At 36.6% G+C, this 13,673-nt stretch overlaps 1 pseudogene; it reads right to left on the bottom strand.

Annotated features, from left to right (window-relative positions):
• Positions 1–2,227: 2,227 nt before the first annotated feature.
• Positions 2,228–3,046, bottom strand: LOC119522299 (annotated as a pseudogene).
• Positions 3,047–13,673: the final 10,627 nt, after the last annotated feature.

Here is a 13,673-nt window from a genome sequence, read left to right as displayed (position 1 = left end):
TCAGCCTGAATGCCAGTGGGGGAGGGGCACCAGCTACTGTGTTTGGGGAGCTTTACTTACAGTTCTGTGTTGTGATCTCAGCCATTCTACCTATTCCAGACTGGTATACGATGTTGTCTGGTCACAGATGTCCCCAAAACAGTTGTTTCAGACTATTTACTAGTTGTTCCTGGCTATTTAGTAGTTACTCTAGAGGACTAACTAAATTCCACACCTCCATATGCTGCCATCACAACTATATATTTTTAATTCCTCTTTATAGTTTGTTCCCTGTGTTTCCCCCACTATAGAATTCTTAAGAATTAAGGAAGTAGACAATGGTGCTCATGGGTCATGAAACACAAAGTCCCAGAGAAATAATATCCAAGGAGCAGTCTGAGAATTATTTGGCCAAGGGCTACATGAAATGATTTAGTTCCCTCAAATCAACAATTTAGACATAACCATATGATTCATCTTAAAAGAAAGTCTCTAACACCAGCAATGCAAATGTGTGCCCACTCCCTTTAATTTCTTCTTGGTAAATAAAAATGTTAATCTTCCAATAGGAAGAGGTGGATTACAGTACCATTCTAGCACCATCTATCCCATCCCCTTCATATTAAAGAAGTTATGGATCCATCTTATACATTTGAAGTTCCTTAAAGACACTGCTCACTATAAAAATTTAGTCCCATATATATATATATTATATATATATATTATGTATATATATCTATATATATATCTGTGAAGTGAGAATGCACTGATGTAACATAAATCATCTTATACTGAGAAGCTAAAAATTATCAAAATGCACATAAATTATGGCTAATCTATGTATTGTGTCCTATTGAATGATCCTCCAAATCTAGAGCATATACTGGCATAAACTATTACAATCATGCTAAATTTGAAATCTTTCTTCAAAACAATGATTAGTGTTCTCAGAAAACATGGTATAGGACCACATGATTAACTTTTTAGCAAGTGGCCTAAGAATGCCAATTACAGGACAAAACTTTGACTGCTCAGAGGTTCTTCAGAGATTGTTGCATTCCTTTAGACATTTACTTCAGGGAAGGGCACTATCAAGATATGTTTTTGAGTATAAAGAGAGTTCCACTTACAATGTACAGGTATATATGTGGTTAATTTATCTTGTAATCTACAGAAAATCTATTAGAATAAAAACATAAAGAATTAATACACCTTTCTAGATGTATGAGGTAAACCTGATGCAGAAGTAACAATAATGTCACAACTGATAATGACCAGAAGAAATAATTTACATAAAGCTTATTTCCCTGGGAGAGATGGGGACTCAGCAAGTTGTCAAAAGGAAGCACAATGTGTTTATAACTTTGTATGAAAAATAAAGTTCAGTTCCATGTTGTCAAACACAAATCTGTTTTTGCCGTATAAATTCTCTATTTCAAATTAGTGAATGAATGCTTTACTAAAACTCTGCTTCTGGCCTCTCTTTTGGAATCCATTACTTCTGTTGCCACTTTCCAATTGCTGTCCCATGAAACCTCAATTGCCTTTTCACCGTCCCCTGAAACTTCAGTATCCTTCTGGTGGTCCTTCCAGCTCTGGTTGCTCTGTGGCTACAGAGAGCTGCCAGCACCATGAATCCTTCCATTTTTCCTGTATTTCTGTTACTCATACAGGGGGACATCAAAGCATTTCAACTGAGCATTACAAGATCATGGTCACAAAGCCCACATCTGAATTAATCAAGGATTACTGTTGTACTGGAAGCTTTTATTATTTCTGTTGTAGAACATACACCTCTTTGTTTAAATTTAATTCCTGCTTTTTTCTCTACTTATGTTAACTGATATTCTTCCTTGGGCTGGTAAAAGCAGATGCAAATTCCTGTCCTTCCAGCTCTACCTGTTTGCCCAGAATGATGAATATAGGACTCCATGTCCTTTGGAGGAGAGCTTTGTACAACCAGATCAACCTCAGGGATGTCTAACCCAAGTGCAACGATATTTGTTGCCACAAGAACTTCAAAATCACCATTTCTAAACCTGTTCAGGGTGATTTCCCTTTGCTTCTGTGGAATGTCTCCATGCAATGACTGGGCATCCTCCTTTATGGAGGCATTCTGTGGCAGCTTCTGGGAATCTTTCTTGGTTTCACAGAAGATGATAGTGTGCCTGTGATAACTATTATATACCCAGATAATGTCCCCAATGACTGCTGCCCTGTGAGCCCAGTGGCATTTGATAGCCAGATGCTACACAGTTATTGCAGTTTTCTGAGCCTTTTTACCAATCAGGTTCATTTGTTCATATGTAGATTTCATGAATTTCTTAGCAACATTATACACTCAATGAGGGCAAGTTGCAGAGAAAAGCAATATATGGGTATTGTCTTCTGAGTCTTTCTTGTATGCCACACTTAAAATTTCTGCCACTTGATAAATAAAACCTATATCCAAAGTCTGGTCAATTTCATCCAGGACAACATGCTTATGTTTGGTAGGATCTAACTTGCTGCTCTGTAGGTGGTCTTTGATATGACCTGGCATCCCAACCAGTATATCAATCCCATTCCGCATGTGTTCAATTTGACCTCCATAGGGAGTTCCACCATAAAAGCAAGCCACTGCTGACCTTCTTTGTGATGTCACTGAAGTCTCTGCTTACTTGATTTGCCAACACCCTTGTAGATTCAAAAACCAGTATCTGAGGGGACAACCTCCCTTTCTATCTTGCAATTCTTCCTGAAGTTTCTCAATCAAGAGGATGAAAAAGGAGAAAGTCTTCCTGGTTCCTGTCCATGCCTGTGCAATTAAAATCTCTCCACTATAGACATGGTGAAACATCTTTGCTTGTATAGGAAACAGGAAGGTCACCTCTCAGGCTTTGAGAAGCTTAATAGTCACTTCAGATACGAGAAAATTAGAGAAAGCACTTTCTTTTTGTTCCAAAGGTATTTCCTGTTCTAACTTATTCTTACATTCTTCACTTACAGCTTCATTGAACTTACAGTCAGGTCCACAATGGGGGAATCCAGTCAGCTTTGAGCTTTTCTGTCCAATTTCTCCATTCATTTCCTTTTCTTTCTTTGTCCTCTTGGACTTAGGAACACCCACTTCTTCTTCAGAATGTTCCTCACTTAATATATATATATATAGATAGATAGATAGATATTTTTATTTTAGAAGAAACAATTTTGTTTTCAGAAGCCTCCTTTTTCTTTTTCACATTTTTAGTTTCAGGAGAAATAATGTCTTTTTCAGATGGCTCCTCTTTCTTCTTTTTTACATTTTCGTGTTTAAGAGAATTTATGTCAACATCAGAAGGTCCCACCTTTTTAATTTTTTGAGCTTTGGGGGAAATAGTCTCCTCCTTTTCTTCTGCTGGTACTTTAGTCTTAATAGATTTTGACTTCTCTTTTTTCTCATTTCTTCTCATTTTGCTTTTGCTATGTCTCCAATTTTCTCATGGTTGTGTTTGATCCTAGGCCAACATCATTAGGGAGTTTTCCTAGCATCACTCAACAGGATCTGTGTAGATTGACCAAATTTGGCAACCACGTGGAAAGGAAAAAGCTGTTATCTTTTAATATAGGTGTACATAACAGGATATCCTTCATTTCAGGCATACTTCTTTTTCACCCCTCCTCTGTGTAGGAGCAACTGGATTTTCTCTTGATGGTCAGATTTCAACATCAAGCCAGTACAGGAATCCCTTTTTGACTGTTGATTCACTGGTATGAGAATTTGAAAGGGGACAGATGGTAATATCAACTTCCACTTTAATGAAAACATTGCTATGTCTCTTGGTGGAATCATTTCTTCCTTCAGAACTAAGACTTCTAGCCCAAGTGACAAAGACAATAGCAAAAACTTTGCTAGTAAAATACCAAAGCTATAGTGAGAGGAACAGTTCCCATTTCCAATCCTTGTTTCCTGAACCTTTCTCATTCCTTGTTATTGGAAAACAAGATCATATTTGGTCACTGATGTACAGTATCAACCACATCCTGGAGCAGGTTACCACCACACTGTAAGGTATTGCTACTTAGATGACTTCATAATTGAATCTTCAAAGGGCCATTCCACAGTCTTAGCCCAATTGCTTCAAGGTAATGGGAAACGTAGCAAGATATGGAATCCCATGAGCAAAACTCCATTGCAACTCTTCATTTACTATAAAATATGTTCCCTGATCAGAATTAATGCTCCAATTACACCTTCTACCCAATTTCTTATAGATTTTATGTTAAATTGATGCCCCCCTACTAAACTACAACCTCTTTGTGAGCAAGAACTATGTCTTATTCATTTCAGTAACTATCAAATATCGCCTAAGCCTTGGCACAGGTTCAAAGGATGCCGATTCAATAAATGATAATAAAAAAGGCAATCAACAATGTCAAATACAACAAATAAGTCAGGTAACTTGAGGATAAGCATTAAAGAAGAGCACTTTTATTAGAAATAAGAACTCATTTAGAGATAGCTGTAAATAGGTGAATCACAAAGGGAGAGATCTCAGGATGGCAAACTCCCCTACAAGTTGCATGAATTTAGGCCTCTATTTCCTCATCCCTAAAACAGATATAAAACCTCACTGGCAGCTTTGGTGGGAACAAAAGAGGTAAAGTTTGTGGAGTGCCTAGCCAGGGTTCGGTTAATAGTTGTTATTATTCTAGTCAGAGTTGTGCATCTAGTATTGTGCTGGCCTGACATTTTCTTCTCTTTCAATTCATTTAAGCGTCCTCTTTGCTCTTTACCTGGCCATTTGATCATTTACCTCAGCCTGATACATCATCCAATATGGATATCTTGATTGCTGATTGTTTGCATGGATTTTGTGCCAGTTTGAATATATTATGTCAATAATAATAATGTATTATGTCTATAAAAATGTGAAAAAGAAAAAGGAGGCCTCTGAAAACAAAATTGTTCCCCCCAAACACCATTATCTTTGATGTAATCTTGTGTGGGCAGACCTATCAGTGTTAATTAGATTGAAATTCTTTGTGCCCCACCCAACTGTGGGTGATGACACTGATTGGATAATTTCCATGGGGGTGTTGGCCAGCCCATTCAGAGTGGTTCTGAATTAAATTACTGGAGCATTATATAAGATCAGACAGAAGGAGCAAGCTGCTACATTCAAGAGGGACACTTTGAAGAAAGCACAGGAGCTGCAGATGAGAGACATTTTGAAGGTGGCTGTTGGAAGCTTACTCTTGCTCCAGAGAAGCTAAGAGAGGACAAATACCCCAAGCGCAATTAAGAGTGACATTTTTGAGGAACTGCAGCATAGAGAGGAACATCCTGGGAGAAAGCCATTTTGCAACCAGAACTCTGGAGCAGACACAAGCCACATGCCTTCCCAGCTAATAGAGGTTTTTCTGGACGCCATTGGCTTCCCTTCAGTGAAGGTACCTGATTGCTGATGCATTACCTTGGACACTTTATGGCCTTAAGACTGTAACTGTGTAACCAAATAAACCCCCTTTTATAAAAGCCAATCCATTTCTGGTGTTTTGCATTCCGGCAGCATTAGCAAACTAGAACAGACTTACATAAGTTTGGCCTGTGCTATTTACAAATTCTTGATTTTTATTGCTTACTGACCCCTGACTCATCACTGACCAGAACTTGTTTCCCTGGTGTTCTACCTAGTCCCTTTGACCTCTTGTCATCATGACTTGGCTTGTCTTGAATCCCTAGGGAAAATCAAGAACTATTTTAAGGAGATACATACTCTATTTCTTCATAAAAACTGTGACACTGTGTTCATATAAAACATGGCATGGTGTTCTTTCAATCTGTTTCTACCTAAGCATCCCCTTATTCACTTTTGTCATTATGATTTCCCCTCCTTTTAGATATCTGCCCATAATTAGTGGTGGTACTTACTGCTCTAGATCTCCAGGAGACTTATTGCTTGCCTTCTGACACAGAAAATATCTCATATACCAGTATTTTAAACCTTTCCTTTCTGGCTCAAAGATCATTTGAGAATTCCATGAAAGTTACAGGAACATCCACCACCCATCCCCCAACACAAAGTCCCAAATACATTTATGCATGAAGCTTGTATACAATTCCAGGAAATGCATGGGACTTTTGAAACCTAGTATTTTAATTCTATTGTATGAGCCTCACTATTAGAAATATAAGTTCTCCCTGCCAAACATTCAGTTTGGATGGTTTTTAATTAAGTTGTAAATTATTTATCAATACCTAAAAAATAGAAGGATCTGTCAGGTGGATAAATGTATAGGAAGCACTAAGACAGAGTCATTAACTCAGTGTATTAGTTTCCCAAGGCTGCCATAATGAAGTATCACTAACAGTTGGCTTAAGACAACAGAAATTTATTCTTTCATAGTTCTGTAGACTAGAGGTCCCAAATAAAGGCATTGGAAGGGTCATGCTCTCTCTGAAGGCTCTAGGGAAGAATCCTTCCATATCTCTTCTAACGATTGCTGGACGACTTGGTGTTCCTTGGCTTGTAGATTCATCTCTCCAATCCCTTCTTCCATAGTCACATGTCTTTCTTCTCTGTGTCTGTAGGTCTCCAAATCTCCCTCTCCTGGTAATGACACCAGTAATTGGATTTAGAACCCACTTTAATAGAGTATGACCTCACCTTAACTTTATTATATCTGCAAAGAACCTATTTCCAAATAAGGTCACATTCACAGGCCCTGGGTGAACATGAATTTTGAGGATGTGAATTCACAAACCACAGTACACTCATGAACTCTATGCTAAAGTGATTTTTTGACCTTTAGCATTGAGAAAAAGAACATTGCCTAAATAGTCATTTGCCCAGGTTGTTCATGTTAATCAGGGGTATGTTACCATCAAGAATTTGTCAGCTACCATGTTAATAACTACTTGAGCTTGGTATCACTATTGAGTCATCTCACATGCCACTTTGTATTGGGCATCTTATTCTTCACTAACACTTATTAACAACACTGTTAGGGTGAACCCTGGCCTTGGCATTTCTGTGACTCATGGATTGATATATGGGCCATGATTTGACTTTTTTCATAACTTCTTATAGCTCTCACATATGTCCTCAAATATGTACTGTTAATATGTATTGGCATTCCTTTATAATCTCATCCCTCAATGTGGGCTCTCCAAAGACTTACACGGCAATCATTTTGCCATCATATTCATAGTGACATCAAATTCGCATCATAATGGGTCCTTTTGGACTTGTATCCTTATGCATTTTCTCATTCTGATCTCTCATTGTAATGGTATCAAAACTGGGTCCTTGCAGACTTTCACTGAAGTTATTATGAGATAGTTAACATCATGGCAACTCCAGATCAAATTGCACAGGAAATCAGGATTGTAAAAGGAAACTTAAATAAAATCTTGATAAATAATTACTGCATATGCTTAGTGGTTATTTTGTTTAAACAGAGCTCTCTATTAATTCAAAAAGTCCCCCCAAAATAGTATTCCATATTAAGAAAATAACTACCTAGCAACAAGGAAAATTGCATTTTTAAGTGAGCCAATTTTCAGTTGATGTTGGCAAAACATCCAGAAGCATAGTTTATGCTTTAACAACTGGACATTTAACTAATATCATTCATTTTATGTTGATTTTTAAAATAGCTAGTCTCCAATAAAGTTCTAGAAAAGGAAGCTGCAAATACCACATTTCTACCTGAAAGTGACAAATCAGAAAATAGTCTTCACCTCTCTAAATGTAGAAATAGTGGAGAGGAATCTGTGACATTATGACTTTTCATACCATCTAGCAATTGAAAGGGAGACAAATGTTCATTTAGAAGTAAATGAACAAGACCTGTTGCCTATGTAAAGCATTTCCAACATCACTATTGTTAAATATCTTTTGTGCAAAGCAATGTACTCAGGTCAGTGGATACAAAAGATGGTGGAATATTCCCATCTCTCTGAGAGCATAACAGTATAATTGCAGGGAAACAAATCATATACCTTCAAAGCTGGATATCAATATAAGGCTGTCCCATTAAAAACATGATGAATATATGCTTAAGACAATTAGTGCTCCAAGAGTTCACAGAATCAAGGGTATTAGGTTCCTATTTGCCACTGTAAGAAATTACCACAAGCATAGTGCCTTTAAAATGCAAATGTATTATCATGAAATTCTGTAAATTAGAAGTCCAATGTGGGTCTCACTGGGGTAAAATCAAGGTCTCTTCTAGAGGCTTCAGAGGAAAGTCCATTTCCTTGCCTTTACCAGGTTTTACAGGGCACCTATATTCCTTGCCTTGTGGTCACTTCCCCCATCTTCAAAACCAGCAGTGTGGTACCTCTCTGTTCCTTTTTTTATGTAGTCACATATTCTTCTTACTGACCTTCTATTCCACTCTTAATGACCCTTGTGATTACACTGAAAGTACCTGTATAATCCAGGATCATCTCCCTAATTCATCTGATTAGCAAACTTAATTCCCCTTTGCCATGTAACTTGACATATTCACAGGTTTTGGAGTTTAGGATGTGGAAGGCCTTTATTCTGCCTACCACACAGATTAGACACTAAGATATTGGAGATGGCCTCTTGGAGAAGGTGAGTCTTAAATGAGGCTTTGAAGGGAGGTTAAAATATTGACAGTTTAGATTAGGATGTGACAGTGAAAACGAAACTTATTAATTCTGAGGTGCTCTTTCCAAGTTAATAATGCTGGTGTAGTACAGGGTAGAGGTTTGAAACACAGACTTTGGAGTTGGGCAGATCTAGTTTCAAGTTCTGACTCTGCCAGTAATAGCTATGAGACTTTGAGAAAGTCACATAATCCATCTGAGCCTCAGTTCCATCGTCCTTAAAATGATGATAAAAATAGCATTTTATCATAGCATCTTCATGAAGATTAAAAGAGCCAATGCATATAAAGTGTTTGGCACATGGGTAGTAAATTAAAGATAAGCTGAACTGAAGTGAAGGCACCTCAATTTTAGCTCGTGGAATCATTAAACCAACTTTTTTTTCAGGGATTTTTTCTCTTTCACTGTCCACCTATCTTACTGACCCATTTTACCAAAATTTAAGTCCATTATAAAGGCAATCTGGTTTTGTCTTTAGGCTGAAGTAGAAAACCCAAATGGTGGGGGAAAGTTGGTTTTACTCAAGTTTCCCAGAACTCTAAGATTGGCCAATGTAGTACCATGCTGCTCCTTTCTAGCTGAGGCTTGCTAATTGTTTAACATTCTCATCCATTCAGTCATTCAAAGAATATTTATTCATCCATCAGTATCTATGAAGAGATATAATCCTGATTCAACAGGGGATTACACTCTAGGTATAGGAATAGATTATTTACCAAAATGCCATGTTTGAATACAGGCCTGGGTATTTTAAAATTTTCTTACTAATTTCATGGCTCAGATAGTGTAAAAATAATCCTTTCCTTCAAGGATTATAATCCTGAATGGGAGGTAACCAATGCACATATAACTGAGTTAACTGAGGTTAATTAGATTAACTTTGGGAGGTGGCATAGTATAAGGGGTAAGAGCATTGGCTCTATAGACAGGTTTATGTTTACAACCCAGCTCTACTATTTTCTAGCTGTACAGTCATGGGATAGTTACTTATTCCCTCTTAGCCTCAATTTTTCCATCTGTAAAATGGGGATAAAATAGTACTTGCTGTATAGGGTGGTTAAGAGGCTTAAGTTAGATAAAGCATGTAAGTGCATAATTTAGTGAATGGTGTATAATTTGTACTCAAAGTTGCTAAATTGCTATCAAGCCATATACTTAAACTTTTATGGGAGTTCAAAGGACAGAGAGCTCACATCTGGTTGTGAGGATGAAGGAAATGTTTATAAAGGAGGTCGCATTTATTATGGGTCTTCCTAGTTTCCCCTGCCTTTGTCTCGCTCCCCTCTCCCCCACCACCCAGAACTGCTCTCACTGATGTGTTGTATCTTAAGTCATAGGCCTGTACCAGGTTCTGGACTAATATTGACAAGTAATTTCAGTAATATATATATATATATCAGTAATATATCAGTAATTTCATTCTCACCATATCAGCATCTGAAAATAATAATTCTTTGCCCTGGGATTTAGTGCTCCAACTATAGTCAACCCCTCTCCTGATCATTCTCATCTTTTACGTGCAGCATGTGCTCAGGGTCTAACCGAGAGTGTGTGATGGCACATTTGACAATACTGGGTCTTAGAAATTCTCAGAGCTTTCTGTAAAACTGATGCATTGATGTGCCAAATGCTTTAACATAGAAATGCTAAAAGGCTTAAATGGGAGTGAAGCAGTTGAAAAACATGTTTTTGCTTGTATTGTGAAAGCAAACCTGATTTGTTTGTTTCTCATCAGGAGTGACAAGATAAAACTACACCAAAAGGCATGATGTAAGTTGAACTTTTATAATTTATTATGTAAATATTTTAAAAATAATTATTATAAACACCACATTTTCTCAGCATAGAGATGGAATTGCTATAAGGGAGATTTTGAATACAGAGAGGGAAGAAACTGAATAATCTATTTCTAAATGCTAACTGCTTTAGAGAAGGACTAGGAGGAAAATAAGCACTGATCATAGATGTGTATTGTAATTCTACTGGTGTTCTGGAAGTGGTGAGCTGGCATTGCTTCTAACAGTCTCTGAACCACCTAGCTGTCTTTCATTAAAAAGAGAAGGAGAAAGAGAAATCAGAACTCTATACACTTTCATCCCTTTCTCACAAGTGGCCCTTTTCCTGAGATAAGTTTTGATTTCATGTATGAAAAAGGATTGAAATTTATTTTTGGATTCCCTACCCCTCCTCTCTGCATACTTTCTCCCATTTTTAGTAGCTTGACTCTGCTGGTATTTAGCATGTCTTTGTAGGCCTTGAGTTTACAATCATGAGGAAAACAGATCTGCTATTTCCTTAGATCTCTTGTAAGTTCCTTGAGAACAGATAAAATAACTTATTTGTCTGTGTATTCTGCACAGTGCCTGTTTTGCACAGTGTTTAACAAATATTTCTTGATTGCTTCATTCATAATAATAATGGCTTACATCTATCTCATATCTACCAAAAGCTTAAAGTATGCAAAGCATTATTCTAAGTACCTTACATGCACTGTTTCATTAATGTATCAGCAACTCTATGAAACAGGCAACTTCATAATTTTCATTTAACATAAGGAAAAGGAGGCTAAAAGAGGTCAAAGAGCTAGTGAGTTTTACAAGCAAGATTTAAGTCTCTTTTCACTATGAAGCCCCAACTCTTAACCACTAAACTCTACACCCGGTGCTCATTTAACACTCTATCATTACTGACATCATGTTGTGAATTAGCTTAGCATACAATATTTTCCAAAAGTATTTGCATTTTATAACACTGAGTTCAGGAGTATATAAGCTGAAGAAGTCAATCTCTAATAACACACTGTCAGGCAGAAACTGTAGGAGGAGTGGGTGTGACATTTTTGCTATCGCTTTCCACCTGTTCCTCAAGTCACACTTCTCAATTTTTTCCCACAAATGGCTAGTAAAAGCAAAGAAGCCTTAAGTTTCTTATTGAAGTAGATACGAGAGCAAACCTCGTGAATGGCAGAAGTACATTTTTAAATAACTCCTTTTAATAAAAAAATATACATATCCTGCCTCCCTCTCCCTGAATTGATTTCTGCTTCCCACTGTTTCTTTCACATTCTTTCTAGAAACTTTGAATGTTTATGCAAATGGAATCAACACAATGGTATCATACTGTATAGTGAATTATGTTAATATTTCCTAATATTAAAAATTCTTAAATTCCTAGAAAGAACACTGAATCATCTTGGTATATTATTCTTTACATATAGATTCCAATTTCCAAAACATTATTTAGGGTTCTAGCATCTATATTTATAATTGAGATCAATCTTTAGTTTTCTTTTGGAGGCTATCTTTGCAAGGTTTGGTGTCAATGTTTTGTTGCCTTTGTAACAAGAGTTTAGAAATTCCCTCTTTCTGTGCTCAGGAACAATTTAGATGCTTTCAGATTGAATTATATCTTGAATATTTGAGGGAAATTACCTTGTAAAGCCCTCTGAAACTGTTTCTTTTTGGGGGAAGGGCATAGCTCTTTAATAAGACCAAATTTTTTTCAATGGCAATTGTTTCTTTAGTTTTTTAAAAATCTCATCTGTAGCCAATTTATGGTAATTTATATTTTCACAGAAAATCATCTACTGCATGCAGATTTTTACATTTATTTGCACAAGGTTGAACAAAGTCATCTCATATAATTATTTTACATTTCTCTGAATCTATGTTAATGTTCTCTTTTTTCCATTTCTAATTGTGCTTGTGCTTTCCCCTTTCTTTGTGATTAGATGATTAGTAGTGGTTTAACTATTTTATTATCTTTTTTTTTGAAGAAAAAGCTTTTGGATTTGTTCATTAGCTCTGCTTTTTCTGTCTTTTAATACATTAATGCCCACTTTTATCTATTAATTTCTTGTTTCTGCTCTTTTGATATTAGTAAAAGGTCACATTTATAGCCCAGATGCCTTTCAAAATGATCTATTCAGATTAATACATATAATTCTCAAAAGAACACAAGGAGGTAGATACTACTTTTTCTGCATTTTTCAGTTTAGGACACTGAGACACTGAGAAGTTAAATGATTTGCCTTGAATCACATAGTGGAGCGGTAGAACCAGGGTATAAAGCCAACTCTGTTCTTATTCAAGGTGCTATATGGTCTCTTTTAGCTTATATTACCAAGTCCCCCACCCCCCCAATAATAAATATTTTGAATATTTATTATTTACCAATGATTCTTCTTAATGATATAACATTTCTTCTGAGCACACTTTTAGTATGATCTGAAATGTGTTTTCATTATTACTATCCTCTGGATTTTCTGCAATTTCAGACTTTAATTTCTTTTTGACCCAAGAGATATTTAACAGAGATTTTTATTTTTCCTTAATGTTTGGAGATTTGAGTTGGAGTTTGTTTGTTTCTTTGAATTATGTTCACTTTAGTGTTTTTATAGATATTGTTTTTCAAGGTTAAGATGGGCTATTTTATTCTTGTTTGCTGGTAGTATTTTGTCATGAATGAATACTGAATTTTTTCAAGTGTTTTCTTCAACATATATTGAACGGGTCATACAATTTTTCTTTTCTAATCTGTTAACATAGTGAATTGCATTGTTTCTATCCTTAGATTCCTTCAGAATCCTGAGTATGTGTTCTGGTTTGCTAAAGCTGCCAAAATGCAATATACCAGAAACCGACTGGCTTTTAAAATAGGGGTGTATTTGTTCACAAATTTACAATTCTCAGGCCATGAAAATGTCCCAGTTAAGGCACCAGTAGGATTATACCTTCTCTGAAGAAAGGCCGATGGCATCTGGGGTTCCTCTGTCATATGGGAAGGCACATGGCCGGAATCTGCTGGACCTCTCCCGGGGTTAACTTCTGGTTTCTGTTGCATTCTCCTTAATGTCTCTGGGCTTCTGTCTTAGCTTCTCTCCTTCAGCTCCTGTGCATCATTGCTTGTTTTTCACAGGGCATTTCTCTCTAAGCATCCAGGGGTCCTCTCATAGCTTTTCCAGGGCAAACTCTGGATTTCATCTCTTTGTTTCTCTCCTGGTTCTGGTTTCAGTGGCTGTCTCCAAAATGTCTCTGGGTTATTTATTTCTAAGCATCTATATCTATGTCAGCCCTGAGCTCACTCTCCCTCT

Source organism: Choloepus didactylus, chromosome X (genome assembly GCF_015220235.1).
Source record: "Choloepus didactylus isolate mChoDid1 chromosome X, mChoDid1.pri, whole genome shotgun sequence".
NCBI lineage: Eukaryota > Metazoa > Chordata > Mammalia > Pilosa > Megalonychidae > Choloepus > Choloepus didactylus.
This window is presented reverse-complemented; position numbering and strand designations above follow the sequence as displayed.